A 16,111-nucleotide genomic window follows, 5' to 3' on the forward strand; every position below is an offset into this window, starting at 1 on the left:
CTGACTTCTCCAGACAGCAATCAGACATTCTGAATTGGTCTCTGAAGAAGGCTTAGCCAGTTCCCTTCTTTAATATTCGCCAGAGCACAAGTCTCATTGTGTGAGTTCATTTATTACACGTATAAGGAATTTGCTGAATATGTCTTTCACATGCATGGGTCACATTATAACTATAACACAGCAAAAAAGAATAAGAAAGAAAAGTTATGTAAGTGGGATATTCACAAAGGGATTGTGGGTTCGTGTCTCATGATGGATAGCTCCTTAAAGCCTGTATAGCTAATTCACATGCATGCACCACAATCCACATGCTATCCCACAGGGACCGCTGTTTCATGTAATGTTGCACCACTTCTGATGCACACACACACACACACACACAGAGTCCCAGGCAGGGAACGCATGAATTTTGGAGTCCCTCGAGGGCTAAACACACACACCATGGAAAAGAGGACTGGGAGACACTGCAAAATGTCTCGCTGCAAAATACTGTACGTGATTCAACGTATTCCAACATAATGCCTAGAGCAGGGGTCTTCAACATGGGGTCCGGGACCCCTTAGGGGTCCTCAGAGTTATTAGGGGGGCCTCCAAATCTTTGTGTGATAGGATTTCCTTTTTTTTACATTAACCACTTGAACCCTACCATCCCTATTCTGAGGAGAACTTTAGCCAACAATAGCAGATCTACAAGCTCACAACGCCTCGCGCTGCGAGGCGTTGTGAGCTTGTAGATCGTCTATTTTCGGCAAAGAGGTTTGGTGTAGAGGGAAGAAAGAGCAGACCAAGTACAGAGCCAAAGGTCAAGTATTGACAGTTTAAGTGGTTAAATATCTGAAAATACACATTAACATGAATCCAACACAGCACTGATGATGACAGTGCTGTCAAACAATTCTATGCATCTATCTATGAAATCTATGAAAGGTTTCTGCAACACAATTTTATACAATATGTAGTGGGGGTCCCTGCTTCTCTCTCAGCCAAGGGGTCCTTAGCCTAAAAAACTTTGAAAACCCCTGGTTTAGAGAATCACCATTGTTTCTTATTTACTAGTTTTAAGGACAGCTTGGACTCAAAGTGAGTCTTTAACTCACTTCCTTATCACGTTCATTGTTGGAACTGTCTTTTTTTGTTGTTGCAGTGAGCATAGCAGCCTACCCACCACAACCACCCAGCATTTAATGGGATATTTCTCTTTAGAAAAAAACTTTTGGTCATTTTATCGTCTACTCAGGCCTTTCAGACACGCCCCCTTCCTATACAAACCCATCGTAACTTCAAACTCCATTTTAACCATGTTAGATTAATCAAAAACACCATACCGCCCCCCTAATACGCGAGGGGCCTTGTTTTTTCAGTTACTTTTTTCATTTATTTTTTCATATTTTTGATACTTCATATTTTTTCATATTTTTGGGGGAAAATGAAAAAAAAAATACAATAATAAAATTAAATAAATGAGAACGCGAATCAGAAAAACACGCATTAGGTGGGCAGGGTGAGTCACCAGAACCAAGGACGGGTGTTTTCGATGAATCTAACATGGTTAAAATGGAGTTTGAAGTTACAATGGGTTTGTATAGGAAGGGGGCGTGTCTGATAAAATGAATATCAAATATCTAAGCAACTTAAAAACTGTCTGGGGGGCTCACAAAGGCCTGAGTAGACGATAAAATGACCAAAAGTTTTTTTGAAAGTGAAATATCCCCTTCCATTAATTGTCCATTTGTTCCAGCTTCATAGCAGCCTATATTCCTCAAACAGTATATAGATAACAGTAGGCTCAATGACAAATCTGAAGTACCTCATCTGGACCCTTCCTGTAAGCATATTATTTCTCCTCTTTACAGGAGAATTCCTTCCAAATGGGCGGTAAACAGACAAACCTGCACGGTTTGTCCTTTCTTCTGCAGGCTTTCATCCGCCCCCCCTCTCTCTCCTCTGAGTTGTGCTCAAGCATAACTTCTAATAGCTTTGTGTGCCAAAAACACAGCCATCTCATTTCCCTTCCCGTCAAACTTGTGCTGGAAAAGAATGAGGTTTCCGATCCCGGCGTTGTAATTAGAGGACGTCAGGGCTCAATGAAAAGGCTGAATGATGTCGGCTAGAGTAAGCTTACAGTATACGTTTCTAATCACTGTTGTGCTGTTTGAGCCTCAGGCTGAGCATGGAGGTCTTTAGGTTGTTGCCTTGAGAGACGTCTCAACAACAGAGAGGCTGAATGATGAGGAAGATGATGATGATGATGAAGGCTAGACCGCCAGAGATGTGTCAAACACAGACTTCTTACAGTGTTGATTGACAGGTGGCAGTGGGTGCCCTCATCATGACTTTACTTCTCCTGCTGTTCAGATTGGTTGTTTGAACTGTTGCAAAGCTTTGGCTGTGTCCTAGCTCCAATCGGAACCTCTCCCTCCGCTGTATAGCTCCGATATGAGGTTCCACGTTTGTCGGTGCCGTTTTAGCAGGACATTTTCGAATATTTTCCACTTTACATGTTTCTTACCCCTTTCTTGCACATCGTATCCAAAAAGTAAAGGTTTTCTGAAATGCTCTCAGATGTTTTAACTTCTAGCACGCAATAAAATCTATCCAACGAGTTGAAAAAAGCGTTTAAATAGCTTCTCTCCTAAATGTTTTAAAGACATAGGCCTACCCGGAAGTTGCGCCCGCAGAGGCGACATTACGGATTCCCCTACTGGTCAAATGTTGAATTGCATCTTCTAATGCATAATATTATGGAACCGGGTGAGGAGAGAAGCTATTTAAACGCTTTTTTCAACTCGTTGGATATATTTTATTGCGCGCTAGAAGTTAAAACATCTGAGAGCATTTCAGAAAACCTTTACTTTTTGGATACGATGTGCAGAAAGGGGTAAGAAACATGTAAAGTGGAAAATATTCGAAAATGTCCTGCTCAAACGGCACCGGGCCACGTAGGACCTCATCTCGGAGCTACATAGCGGAGCTACATAGCGGAGGGAGAGGTTCTAAATGGGGCTAGCTGTGTCCCTGCTGAGTGAACCACGTGAAACAATTAACTGAAAATAAATATTTTCTAAAATAAATAAATAGACGATCTACAAGCTCACATTTCGCATCGCAACACGCTTTCAGATTTTTGTTCAAAGATCTCTGTACGTACGTCTGTCCGTTTGTAGTTCACGTATCTCGACCGACTTCAAACTCGACCCAAGGGAGTTGAGAATCCCGCCGTCGAGTCGGTCAGATAGGCGGTTGTGCAGAACCGCAGATCCGACTGCATTGCCCATACATGGTCATGCGCATATATATATGACAGTCCGTGTCCATATTAAAAAGGTGTCATGCTGGGAGTAAAGGCAGGAGTGAACCAGGCCCATGAAAGACTCCCCACTGAGAATTCCAATTCCTCCAGCAGAGCCTTGGGTTGCTCAGCATGCCTGAGTTTCTCTGCATGGAGATGAATGAGAGCTGATTGGCTGCAACTGATTCAAGTTGGAAAAGATGGGTTTCAGCACCTTCTGTACGTGACCGTTCATAAGTTGAATTAGCGAAATAACCAAAAATAAAGGTATCTTCATATCTACTATGCTAGCACAGAAAAATACAATCAATACAAAGTACTTTCAAAGTACTAGATAATATTAAGACTAACTAAAATAGCATAAGAACAATGTAATGTAATGGAACTACTTCACTAATTGATGAATAGGTCCAGCTACTATTCAGCCAGTTCTGAAAACTATTTTGGGGTCAGACGGTAATAATTCCCAACTTAGATGTAATGCAATGAAGGCCTGGGAGTTGGAAGTTCAATAGCATTGTGTACTGTATGAACCAAGCTCTCTGGTTATGAGCAGCACCTACAGTATAACGTTTGTTTGGAGGTGGAACCAAAGCCCTTCCTTCCTCTGGCGATGGAACAAGCACCCTGAATACGAATTATGAATATGCTACGCTAAATATCCTACAACACCATAAGGAGTGTACATGTATATTGAAAGTTAAAACCCTTTTTACTTTAACCCTTTATGTTGTAAATAAATATGCTCTAATGAGGCGTCTACAAGCTCACGCTGTGATCTTGTAGATGCTGCTATTTTCGCTATTTGTGAAAATGTGTTAAAATAATGTTCACCTATAATGACATGTCCAAAATTTAGCATTTTGTGCAATTGGACTTCATATTTACAACTCCAAGAATACATAATCTTTTTTTCTTCTTTTTTTTACAGCACATTCTCAAAAAACAACACGAAAAAAGTTCTGTTGTTTTCCCAGGTGAGAGCTGGCATTTTTAATTGCCGAGTCCAGAGCTGCAATATTCCTGTAAGTGGTTCTGGGTAAAGAGAGACCGCCTCCTCATAGGATTACAGTAAAGACTGTCCATGGGTGTAATAGATGAAAGACCATTTGGTCGGTACAGTACTTAAAGTAGTTGATGTAGTTATTACATGATTATCATTGATCAGGCTTAAGCAGTCCTCAGAGAGAGAGAGAGAGAGAGAGAGAGAGAGAGAGAGAGAGATGGAGAGTAAATATGTTTGTGTGATGCATCAATGTGTGCGCTGCAACTAGAGAGGATGTGGGATAAACATGACTTTGGAGAATGATTTAAAGATTTTCTAGCGGAGGAGGATCATTTGTAAACTGTGCAAACTGCCTTGTTTAGCCATCGCTCAGGCGTTCATCTCTGGTACAAATAGGAGGACCAAATCAATGAGACGTATTTTGTGCCGTGAACTCGTGATGAACTTGTGTCGAATACACTGATTTTAATTAGGGCCTAATGGCCTTGTGGATTTATGTGATGCTCTCATGCAAGGCTCACTGTATATTGTGTTACAGAAAATACGAATATAAAATAATTGGTGAATTGCAGTTAACAGGAGGCCAAGTTTAACAACAGCGAGTTTCAACTGGAGCCAAGTTCAAATGTACTGTACGTGCTGCTCGCCCAGGCATGCTTTACCAGGCTGTTCATTTGGAAATGTTTTAAGTTTTCGTGAAAATGCATGTTTTGAAAGTACTGAGCATTCGACTGGATACTGTACATGACACTTTGCGTAGAGGCTATACTGTAATAGTTTTGCTGCTGTTAAACTTGGCCTCCTATTAACTTAAACTCATCAAGTATTTTCGCAGTTTTTCTTTGTCTTCATTCACCGTGAATGCATGCCAACATTTCCATGAATTTAAGGCATCAGAGGGTGAGTAACTGATTTACTCATTTTAGGGATGAGTAGTATTCCTTTAATGATTTCTCGCCCATCTCTAAAATGCTCTTTTTATCAAAGTTTTTAGAAACTGTTGCCCCCCCCATCCCCCCTCCCCCCAGCTTTCCTCCTTTTTAAATAATAATCATATCTGTTTCACGTGGGCAGCGGAAAATAAATCAATGAGACACTTTCACTGTGAACTGTTCATGAACTTACAATTCCAAGTGTTTAATACACAGATTTTAATTAGGGGGCCAAATAGCCTTGTGGATTTCTGTGATAATCTCATGCAAGGCACACTAGTATGTCATGGTACTGGTTAATAGGGACAGACCGGTATGTCACAGCATGGACTGGTGAATAGGGAGGGACAGACCAGTATGTCACAGCATGGACTGGTGAATAGGGACAGACCAGTATGTCACATCATGGACTGGTGAATAGGGACAGAGCAGTGACTGGTGCTGCTGGCTGACAGACAGTCTGTGCTCTCATGCCAGAACTCTCTCTGCAGTGCAATGGGGGAGGAAGGGTTGCAGTACATGAGCATTAACTTCTCATCTCTCTGTCCCTTTTTGGGGACACGACAGCTTCCACCACGGAGCCAGCAGTGAGTGACGCAGGGAAACACATCTCCTGCTCTGTTGCTTCTTCACAGGAGCACCATCAGCTGCAGACACAGAGGAGATGTACTGTACTGTAGAGTATGGAGGACGGTGTAAAGGGAGGAACTTATTCCATTTGAATAATGTACACCTCAGAGAACACAGATTATTTTTTGCCTATAGGCTCTTTGATGTGTGTTGCTGTGAAGCGTACATGCCTGACTCTGTCAAATGAAACCCCAGTCTCGCATAGAGTATTGGGGGTGTAGAAAGTTCACGGGCGGAAAGAGTCCCTATATAACAAAAGCCGAGCTGTAATCTCAACATACAAACAGTGAAACCAATGCACTGATAGGAGCCGATGTATCTGTAACAATGAGATGTTTTCTTTGGCACCGTGGGAGCAGCAAACCAACAGTGTTTAGGATTGAAATTACATTCGAAGGCTGTTTATTCTCTTCAGAGTAAATAGGTCATGTTTTCCCAGTCCAGGGTCTGCATAGCAGTATGCATCAAATGGAACAACTGTTGTAGTGTAGGGGAGGCATTGTTCAGTGACTGTTTCATCAATGACAGGGAATATTTTGTGAGCTAAAGCTTTATAGATCTCAGTTGTTTATTTGCTTCTCGCTTTGTTTTTTAACTATCTTCGTCTGTTTTCTCCATCTGTCCTTGAGGTGGATCCGTTTAAACAACCAAATCACCTTCAGGGACGTCTGAAATTAGAGTCCTGAAATATTCATAGCTTGGTTTAAGAGCTCGATTGTATTGCACATCTCCTCGGAACGGGGCAGGTATCAATGCAGCGTGTGTGGTAAATTTTTCATTATCACAGGAAAGCCTATTCTGGAATGACAATCATGAGTCACTTCTCCCGCCGCGTACCGTAGCTGTAGTAGAGGAATTAGGACATGCTGCTTTCCTGTGTGTAATTACAAACAGGGTATAGTTGAGCCACATTTCCTCTCTCCGTATTACGATGATGTTAAAATCAGAAGCCTGAAGTCGGCACAGTGAGTATACTGTATGCTTTTAGAGCACATCGATTTCTGGTGAAACGCATCGAATAGATTTCACCTCCAAACAAACTTGATGTGCTCCTAAAGAACCAGAGAACTTGGTTCCATCTCCACTGAATCTACTGCCACAAGAACGACAATCATACCCAGCTTCCCTAACATACATCCAGACATCGTTACACAACAGGTCAACTGTAAGGTCATATTTTTTTTTGTTTTTGTTTTGTTCTTCGTAGTCCCAGTTATTATCTGTCTGCCTATTGCTTATTATTATGTGTTTATTTATTTCCGGTTCAATTCTGTTACAATTGCTTATCTGTTCCTGTACAAGCATAATTTCCCAGACCGTAATTTGTGGAAAGGCTTATTGTTTTAAGTTTTACTACGCTATATCCCTAGCTGTGACAACAGTCAAAATTGCTGTGCACAGTTTGGTGCTTTGTCCTCAATCATGGCATGCAAACTCATTTACTGTTGCTTTATAAATTCATTTATTTCTTCCTTCTTATGGTCATCTATTCGGTTAGTTTGTTGATGTATCCAGTCATTCATTTATTCATTCATTCTCTCTTTGCATATTCTTATCACACCATTTGCATTTATCCATTTCCAAGTGTGCTGTTGTGTTTCTGTCAAATTACTATTTTCAGTAAAGCAGTCATTATAATAATGTCTGTTTCTGTCTATTTTGTTGATGCAAATTACTGAGCTCTGACTCATTTGAATTCATAACAGATTAAACAGGACAAAGGCGTAGCTTCCACATGCAATGAATGCCCCCATCCCTATATAATATAATTTAACCTTGATGTTTGTTCCATCCCTATCATTTAGTTTAACCTTGCATGTTGTCTCTCCATGCATTTTCTCAGGCACTGGCTTATGAACATTATAGTTCATAAATATAAAGGATAATCTGGCCAGTCATAGAGATTTATTGTTCTTTTCAGTTTTATTTTTATCATTACTTCATTTCCAGACTCCTCTGACATTGACGGTACCTGGAGGAATGGCCTAAACAGTAGTTATTTTTCAACTCAAGGACCCCCAAATTGATATATATTTTGGCCGCAGACCCCCATCTGAAAACGTTTTGTGCCAGGGACCTCCAGAAGAAAAGATTTGTGTAAAAAAAATCCACTACATCTCAGAGGTGAATATTGTATATTTCACTCCACTACAATAATTTGGCAGCTTACACTGCAGATTTTGATTATTATTACAAACAATGCATTACCACTTAAGCCCTATTTGATCCTTTGGATATTTGAAAATACCGGAACTACAAGCTCACAACACATCGCATTGCTTGTAAATGTGCTATTTTCAAAAAGGTTTGACTTTTTTTTTTTAAGTACTTTTACTTTGGTATTTTAAGTATATGTTGGTGCCAATACTTTTTTACTTTTACTCAAGTAAAACTTTGAATACATGCCTTTTACTTGAATACAGCCTTTAACATTACTTGTAACTTGTAAGTAGGCCTATGGTGGTATTGCTACTTTTACTTAAGTTTAAAAAAGTACTTCTTCCAACCATATCAATCATCAAGCATCATATACAGCCAGGCTACAGTTTGAACCCCATAGCAACAGGACAAGCCGCACCCCTAAATCATAAAAATACATGAGATGCAGAAAAAACACAAACACATAATCACACACAGCATTTTCCAATCTAAAATTGCTTAGGCAAGACCAAAAAGGGAAGGGAATGGATGATACGGGCTATGGATTCCCTGCTAAGATGGGTTCACTGTGTACTGAGTATAACTGAGATTAAAACTATTTTTTGATGAAAAATTGAATTGTGAACACAGGGCTTGTCCTCAGTGAAGGATGCCTTTCACACCAGACAAGGGCTGACTTCCCTGATCCAGCCTTGAAGAAAATCCCTTGACATCTCCTGATTTTTAATTAGATTTTAAGCCGTTAAAACCGGGAAAGCATCTGTGTCATTTTAGATTTGAGCTAAAAAATGATTATTTTATACTTTGGCTATTCAAAAATAGCAGATCTACAAGCTCGTAGCCGAGCTTGCAGATCTGCTATTTTTCAAAAATCGTGACAATTTGTGCAAATCTTTGAATATATATATTATTTTAAAGCGAAGATTTTTTACTCAAATCTTTGCTACTAGGGGTCCCTGGAACAAAATATTTTGAGATGGGGGGGGGGGTCTGTGGCCAAATACATATAATTTTGGGGGTCCTTGACATGAAAAAGTTCAAGCACCACTGATAAAGCAACATAAGTTTTTCAGAAAACTGTTAGGATTTAGAAGACATTTTTTAGAATTGGCCTCAGGTCTTAATGGGTTAATTAATTCGGAAGTGTTATGGGGAAAAAAGGGGAGAGAAAAATGTCCCTTTGATGGACTGGTGTGACTTTGAAGGGCATCTCCTAATTTCATCGCAAAAGGAGCGTTGAATCAATTGAAATGGTTTCTGCGGTAATTCAAACCTGAAAGATGTTTCCACCGCTTGGGCGTCAAGTTCAAAGCTGAACATATGAAATGAAAGGTAAAGCTGGCTGGCTGGCAATCTATATGTGGCGTATATGAATATACTAAAAGGCAGTGGTGGAAGAAGTACTCAGACATTTTGAGTAAGTAAAAGTAGCAATACTACAATATAAAAATACTCTATCACAAGTAAAAGGCCTGTGTTCAAAATGTTACTTGAGTAAAAGTACAAAGGTATTGGCATCAAAATATACTTCCGAGTACCAAAAGTAAAAGTACTAAAATGTTTGAAATTGCAGATGTACAAGCTCACAACTGTTGTGAGCTTGTAGATCTGCTATTTTCAAATATAGCCTACAGTATGTAAAAAAATAGGGCTGAAGTGGTTAATGTATGTTTTATAAGTAAGTAAATAGTAACTAAAGTTTTCAAATAATTGTAGTGGAGTAAAAGCACAATATTTGCCTCTGAGATGTAGTGGAGTAAAAGTAAGTGAATAAGTAAAAGTATTGAAAAATGGAAATACTCCACTAAAGTAAAAAGTACAGAACTTGAGTAAATGTAACTTTGTAAGGGTGTTACAGCATAAATAATTTCCTGTATATGGTAAATCATGACAGGCCTTTTTCCTGGCACAGTATTGGTCCACTCATCCTTGAAGTGGCGGCGGGGGCGAATGCTAATCGCTTCTTACATAGTGATTTGAAGCAATCATCTGGATCATCATGCATCTTTATAATGATGGCACCAGATATAGCTGTGTCAGATATGGTTGCAGTCAGACAGAAGTTCAGAACCCCCAGCGAACACTTTGCTTTGAATCACATCTGGTTAATGAGAAAACCCGGGCATTGTCTCCATGCTTCCCACTGAGCGACTGCTAGTGGATTACTGCTGATTGGAAGGCATCGCTTCCATTGCAGGAAAAAAATGAGTGAATGCACCATCATGATTTAATTTATAAGGAATTGTATCCTGATGGGAGAGATATAATGATGGTACAACCAACTCTGTGGTGACATTACGGTATTATGTTTAAATATTCATGACTCACGAGTCCACAATTGAGATTGTTGAGCATCTTGTTTTTATCACGAGGCCCTACAGCATCCTCTCTTTTAAAATATATAACCGTAATGTGAGATAGTTGTGACATAACGTGTGTGAGAGAGGTTTGAGTGTGTGCGTTATGCAGGAAGACCATTGTACATTCATACTGAAGCATTCCTCCCAGTCCAGTGACTCCCTATTCATGTTCAGGGCGTGTGTGTGAGCCACCTTGTCAACCCTTTGCCTTTTTTTTTTTTACAACAATACCATGCGTTCACTGGAGCATACCATACTGCCATAGTCTGAATGGATCAAATTATCATCCGTATATCAGGGGGAAATCTTCCAATTGAAACTGACAGAGTTGTTAAGTTTACTTCCCTTATCAGAAGCAACACAGGCATTTTACAGAGGGGCCTGCGTGCAGCATATCCACATGTTTATAATAGCTCTATGATTTACACAGGCCACAGGAGACCGGCAAAAGCTCGTTGTCAAACAGGCCGATGGCGACAGCCACGTTAACCCTTAACAAATCATAGTGTGGCTGCTTGAATTGATTAGTTTTGAGCCCTTCTTGCCTTTTGACTGACATGTTCTGTATTGCTCTCTGCAGAGTAATGTGAAATATCAAACTGATTGAGCTCGTCAGACTGTAGTGGATAGTTGAGAAAATAATACAAATATATATATATACATATATATATATATATATGTGTGGTCAGGTTCAGGTTTATGCAGTACGTTACTGAGCAAAGCATTAGAGAAAAAAATGACCTGACTCACCAGGGAATAAGAGTCATTTAGAAGGTTGAAATAATCATATCACAAGTGTAGCCTACTGTACATCAGTGGTTCTCAAACTCCTACATGTCAAGGATCCCCAAATTGATATTCATTTGGCCGCGGACGCCCATATGAAAACGTTTTGTGTCAGGGACCCCCAGAATAGAAGATTTGTGTCAAAGAAAATTATTCAAAATGTTCCTAACATTTTCAATATCTTTAAAAAAAACTAAAAGCAATTGCTATAGACCCCTTAACAGACGACGTCACACTGATAAGAACCAGTATGCGTGCAACCAGTATGTGCGCAATGAAACCCATTCTATCAGGTCTCGCTAGGACGCGCCTCACTAGCCAACACACAAGAGGGGGTTGGGGTGCCCAAAACAACAGGTTGAGAATTGATTGCGTGAAACAATCACCTGTGCATCCAGTCTCAATGTTGGTAAACAAATAATTGGTCTATAGCTATTTTTAAATTGCCAACATGCAGCCTGCTGGGGACCCCCTGGAACCCCTCGATCAAGGAGAACGACTGGCCTACCTATTCGACAATAATATGTAAAGCTATATAATACTGTATAATATACAGTGTGTATAAATTGCAAATGAAATACTTGAGTTCTTTAAGTATGCTATTCCACAAAAAAACATTTTTTGCATTGCTGTGTATCTACTATATTTTGAGTAAATCATACTGTGTCACTTTGTCAATCATAAAAACTAGTTATTTTTTTTATATCATTTTCCACTGCTCTATACAACTATTCCACAGAAATATGTCAGTGGGACCACTTCTCTAAATATTACTTTTTAGCTGCAACGTAAGTGTCTGTCAGTGTCTGCCCCCTACACTCCTGCCAAAATGATGCAGGCACTCACAGGATGTGCTTTGGAACCGCAAAGTTACACAGCACTGTATGACTTTAACTTACTCGTGTGGCCATGCAGTTATAATGTGGAATATGTCTTAACAGGACATGCATTATTGATTGTCATCAATCCTGACGCTACTGGATGTGTTTATTAACAGCCATTTCATTTCATAACATCAAGTTCACAATTTATAGTTATAGTCGCCATGTGGCTAGTGGCTACAATGTAGCCTATACCATTGGTTCTCAAAGAGGGGTCCGGGGATCCCCAGGGGTCCTTGAGGGGGTACCAGGGGGTCCCCGGCTAAATGTGTTAATCTAGCGTCACAATCATTTTAACCACTTTAACCATAATTTATACGTTGGCTATTCAAAAATAGCAGATGTACAAGCTTGTACATCTGCTATTTTTGAATAATTTTGAATTATTTTAACACAAATCATGGCACGAAATCATGGCACGAAACCTTTTCAGATAGGGGACCGCGACCAAATAAATATCAATTTGGGGGTCCTCGACATGAACAAGTTTGAGAACCACTGGCCTATGCAATTTATGTTTATGCTATAGCAGCATATATTATATCCATTAGTGGAGTTTGACACTAATGCTGCGTTTGCGCTACAAAGATACAGGCTACAATTATTTTTCAATGGAAGCCAGCGACATGAAGATACAAAGATACATCCAACGTGTGTACTGTGTATAGTAGCTGCTACAACAGCTACAAAGCCACACATTTTTTTTTGCTGGCTTCAACTTCAGATAAAGAAAGAGATACAAGGCTAGAAATATGCTGTGTGGCTTTGCATCTTTTGTGTGAACGCAGCAAAAGGAGACGGACCCTGCTTGATGAGGTCTTCCCTGCCCTCCCTACTAACTAATCAGCATCACTTAGAGCAGCTTAGGTCAGTCATCAGAGACAGCTTTGCTAAATGCCTTGTTTAGCATATATAACAGTATGTTAATGACGCTTTCATGTATTTCTTTTTTCTTATCTCCATTATTGCGGTCTCGACATAAAACTTCTGGACAGTTTACAGTGGCAATGGTTTGAGAGTATAGGGTGATTTATCTCAGCAAGAATACTTTGCAGCCAAAGATCTATTGTGTGTAAAAAAACATGGTTTCCTAATTTCCACTCTCTTGGATAAATTGCAAGAGTGGTAAGTATTTGCATGGTTAGACAGAAAAGGCCCATTCATCTTAATCAAGACTAATATTGGCCATAAGGGAAATATGGGGACCGAGCTATCTATCACATTCCTTCCAGAGTTTCTCTGGGTAAAAAAAATACTTTTGATCAATCTCCAGAATCACTATCAATACCCAAGAGAGTTAGATGTTCATCACTTCAAAGGATGGTGGTTTAGGGAGCTGCCAGGTCAAATCTCTGCAAGCGTTGCCAGATTTTGCGAGAGAAATAAGCATCCAGGTCTATGAAAACAAGCCCAAAAGAACCGACTAGGCTACGGCTATTCGAAAATAGCCGATCTACAAGCTCACAACGCGTCGCGGTGTGCCGCGGTGTGAGATTGTAGATCTGCTATTTTCAAATTTTTTTGGAAACATTTTAACAACCCAAATCTTGCATGGGGTCCCTGGCACAACATATTTTCAGATGGGGAGGTCTGCGGACAAATACATTAATTTGGGGGTCCTTGACATGATAATGTTTAAGAACCACTGGTGTAAACAACATTAGGAAACAAGCCCAAATAAGCAACTACACTTTAAAAACAAGCCTGCAACCTGCAACTACCAACATTTACAAGGGACTTGTACAGAAAATCAAGCCCAAAGCACACATGGCAACACTGGTCTCAGTTGGGCCAGGCAATTAGGAAAAGCACACAACGTGTACTGTATTGAATGAGAAGTACCATCGACCACCGTAACACTTCCCAATACATCAAGATCCTTGTTTATTCCTATAGGTCTATTGCACATCCCCTTGTTAAGTCATGCACTATTGATTCCATATACCGTATGAAATGATAAGTCCACATAACAACCATGTCTGACAGTTTACAGTTAATGTGTCTAACAGGTCATGTTGTAATCATCCACTCGTCTAGAGGTCTTCAACACGGGGCCCGGGACCCCTAGGGGGTCCTCAGAGTTACTACAGGGGGGCCACCAAATATTTGTGCGATAGGATCATGTTTTCTTTACATTAAACACGTGAACCCTAGAATTCCTTTTCTGAGGGGAACATTAGCCGAAAAATAGTGAGCTTGTAGATCGGCTATTTTCGGCAAAGAGGTTTGGTGTAGGGGGGAAAAAGAGCAGATCAAGTACAAGTGTTCTAAGAATTGAGGGATTTAGTGGTTAACTGTCTGAAAATACATATTCATATTCATGACACACATTTGCATTACCCAGCCAAACATAACTTTTATTTTCAGTGCAAAACAAGGTTACTGTATGTTAGTTTTGAAAATGTCATTAGTTTTTATTTTTATTGTCTCCGCCAGGCCAAAAGGCAGAAACTATGTTTTGCACCCTGTCCGTCCGCGTTTTGAACAAAATGCCTCAAATCATGAACGGAACATGCGATTACCGTGAAATTTTGCATGCACGTTCGCACTAACCCTTTCACATTGGCCTGTTATAGCGCCACCAGCAGGTCTAATTAAGCAAAACACAGTTTTGGAACAAAATGCCTCGAATCATGAATGCAGTGTCCGATTGCTGTGAAAGGCCTAAGAACAAATGGCACCCTTTTTCACATTGGCCTATCATAGCGCCACCAGGAGGCCACAATAAACTACCTGACCTGGCGTAAACCTGTGCTCCCAGGAGCACTTTTTCTAGTTTCATTTTGACTTCATGTCTTCAATTTCAGTTTAGTGTTTAATGCAGGTTTGGTGTGAGTACTTTTTACACAACTAGACTCTAAGTCAGCACAGTGCCGCTCCACTGCAGAGGGGAAGAGGAGGAGGAGAGACGCACTTCACAGGAGCGTTCTGAAACCAAGGCTAGGAGGGGGATCAAAAACAGCCCGACCAGCATGACCGGCCACGGCATCCAGGTCTCTCTGGAGCCTCTCATCCCCTCGTCACAATCAATCCACCGCAGACCAACCGTAATCCTGTTTGTTCAAATAAATAATGAAAGAGCTGTCGCCCCACATGGAGGAAACACGGGCAGGGGGGCGGGGCTGGTAATTGCTAGCGTTTCAGGCAGGATCAGATGGGCTCTGCGGGAGCCTGGCGCGGCTCCACCGTGACCTTGTGTGTGTTTGTAATTTTCCACAAGCTTAGTTGGGTATTTTCGGCAAAGCGGGGAACCCTCAGTGGGTGCTACAGCAATCCCCAGCACCTGGGGACAGTGCCAAGGCCATCGGCGTCGAATGAGTCTGATGTGGGGGGAAAGAAAATAAAGAAACAGCTCAGGAGAGGAAAAAAGAGGACATGTCGCAGTGGTTACACTCGTTGTATGGAGTGTGCGAGGTGGAATGCATGCTGCGCGGATGCACTGTTATGTGTCTTGTTCAATTTGTTAGCACAATTTATCGGCGCGATACAAGGACACGTGGAAAGAGAAGGAAACGTTTTCCAAAGCGCCGCCACCCTCAAACTGAACCTGTGCCCACATGCACACTCCTTGACGGATTAGCTTATAATACCAGACCTCGCTTTTAAAACAGGGGTTTAACCATCGCTGTTTATCCTGTCAGGCGGTTGAGTGTTTGTCCTCATAATCCCATTAGGCCTGACAAAATATTCCATTATTCTGGATAATTCAGATGCCATCCTTTGCCATCCAGGCTAGTGGGTCACACTTGGCTTACCACAGGGAACACATCTGCCCGGTTCAGCCCTGGTGGCAGCATCCATTTCTGAGGTGAAATAGTAGGCTACACTGCAGCTTTTTTTCCCCTTCTCATTGGTCCAAAGGGCTATAGCCATTTCTTTACATTATGGCTTGCTGTTGACAGTAAGGTCTGATTACAGTGACTCTAATGGTCCATCTCTCTACATTGTTCAGACTTTAAGCAGAGTCAGAAAAGGGTCACATCAGGGAATGCTGCATGAATGCAACCGATCCCTTCCTGTGGCGTCCTCCTTCTCTAAACAGTTCAATCACTCTATTGCTTTTCCGA

Source organism: Gymnoscopelus braueri, assembly GCF_963280865.1.
Source record: "Gymnoscopelus braueri genome assembly, chromosome: 21".
Taxonomy (NCBI): Eukaryota; Metazoa; Chordata; class Actinopteri; order Myctophiformes; family Myctophidae; genus Gymnoscopelus; species Gymnoscopelus braueri.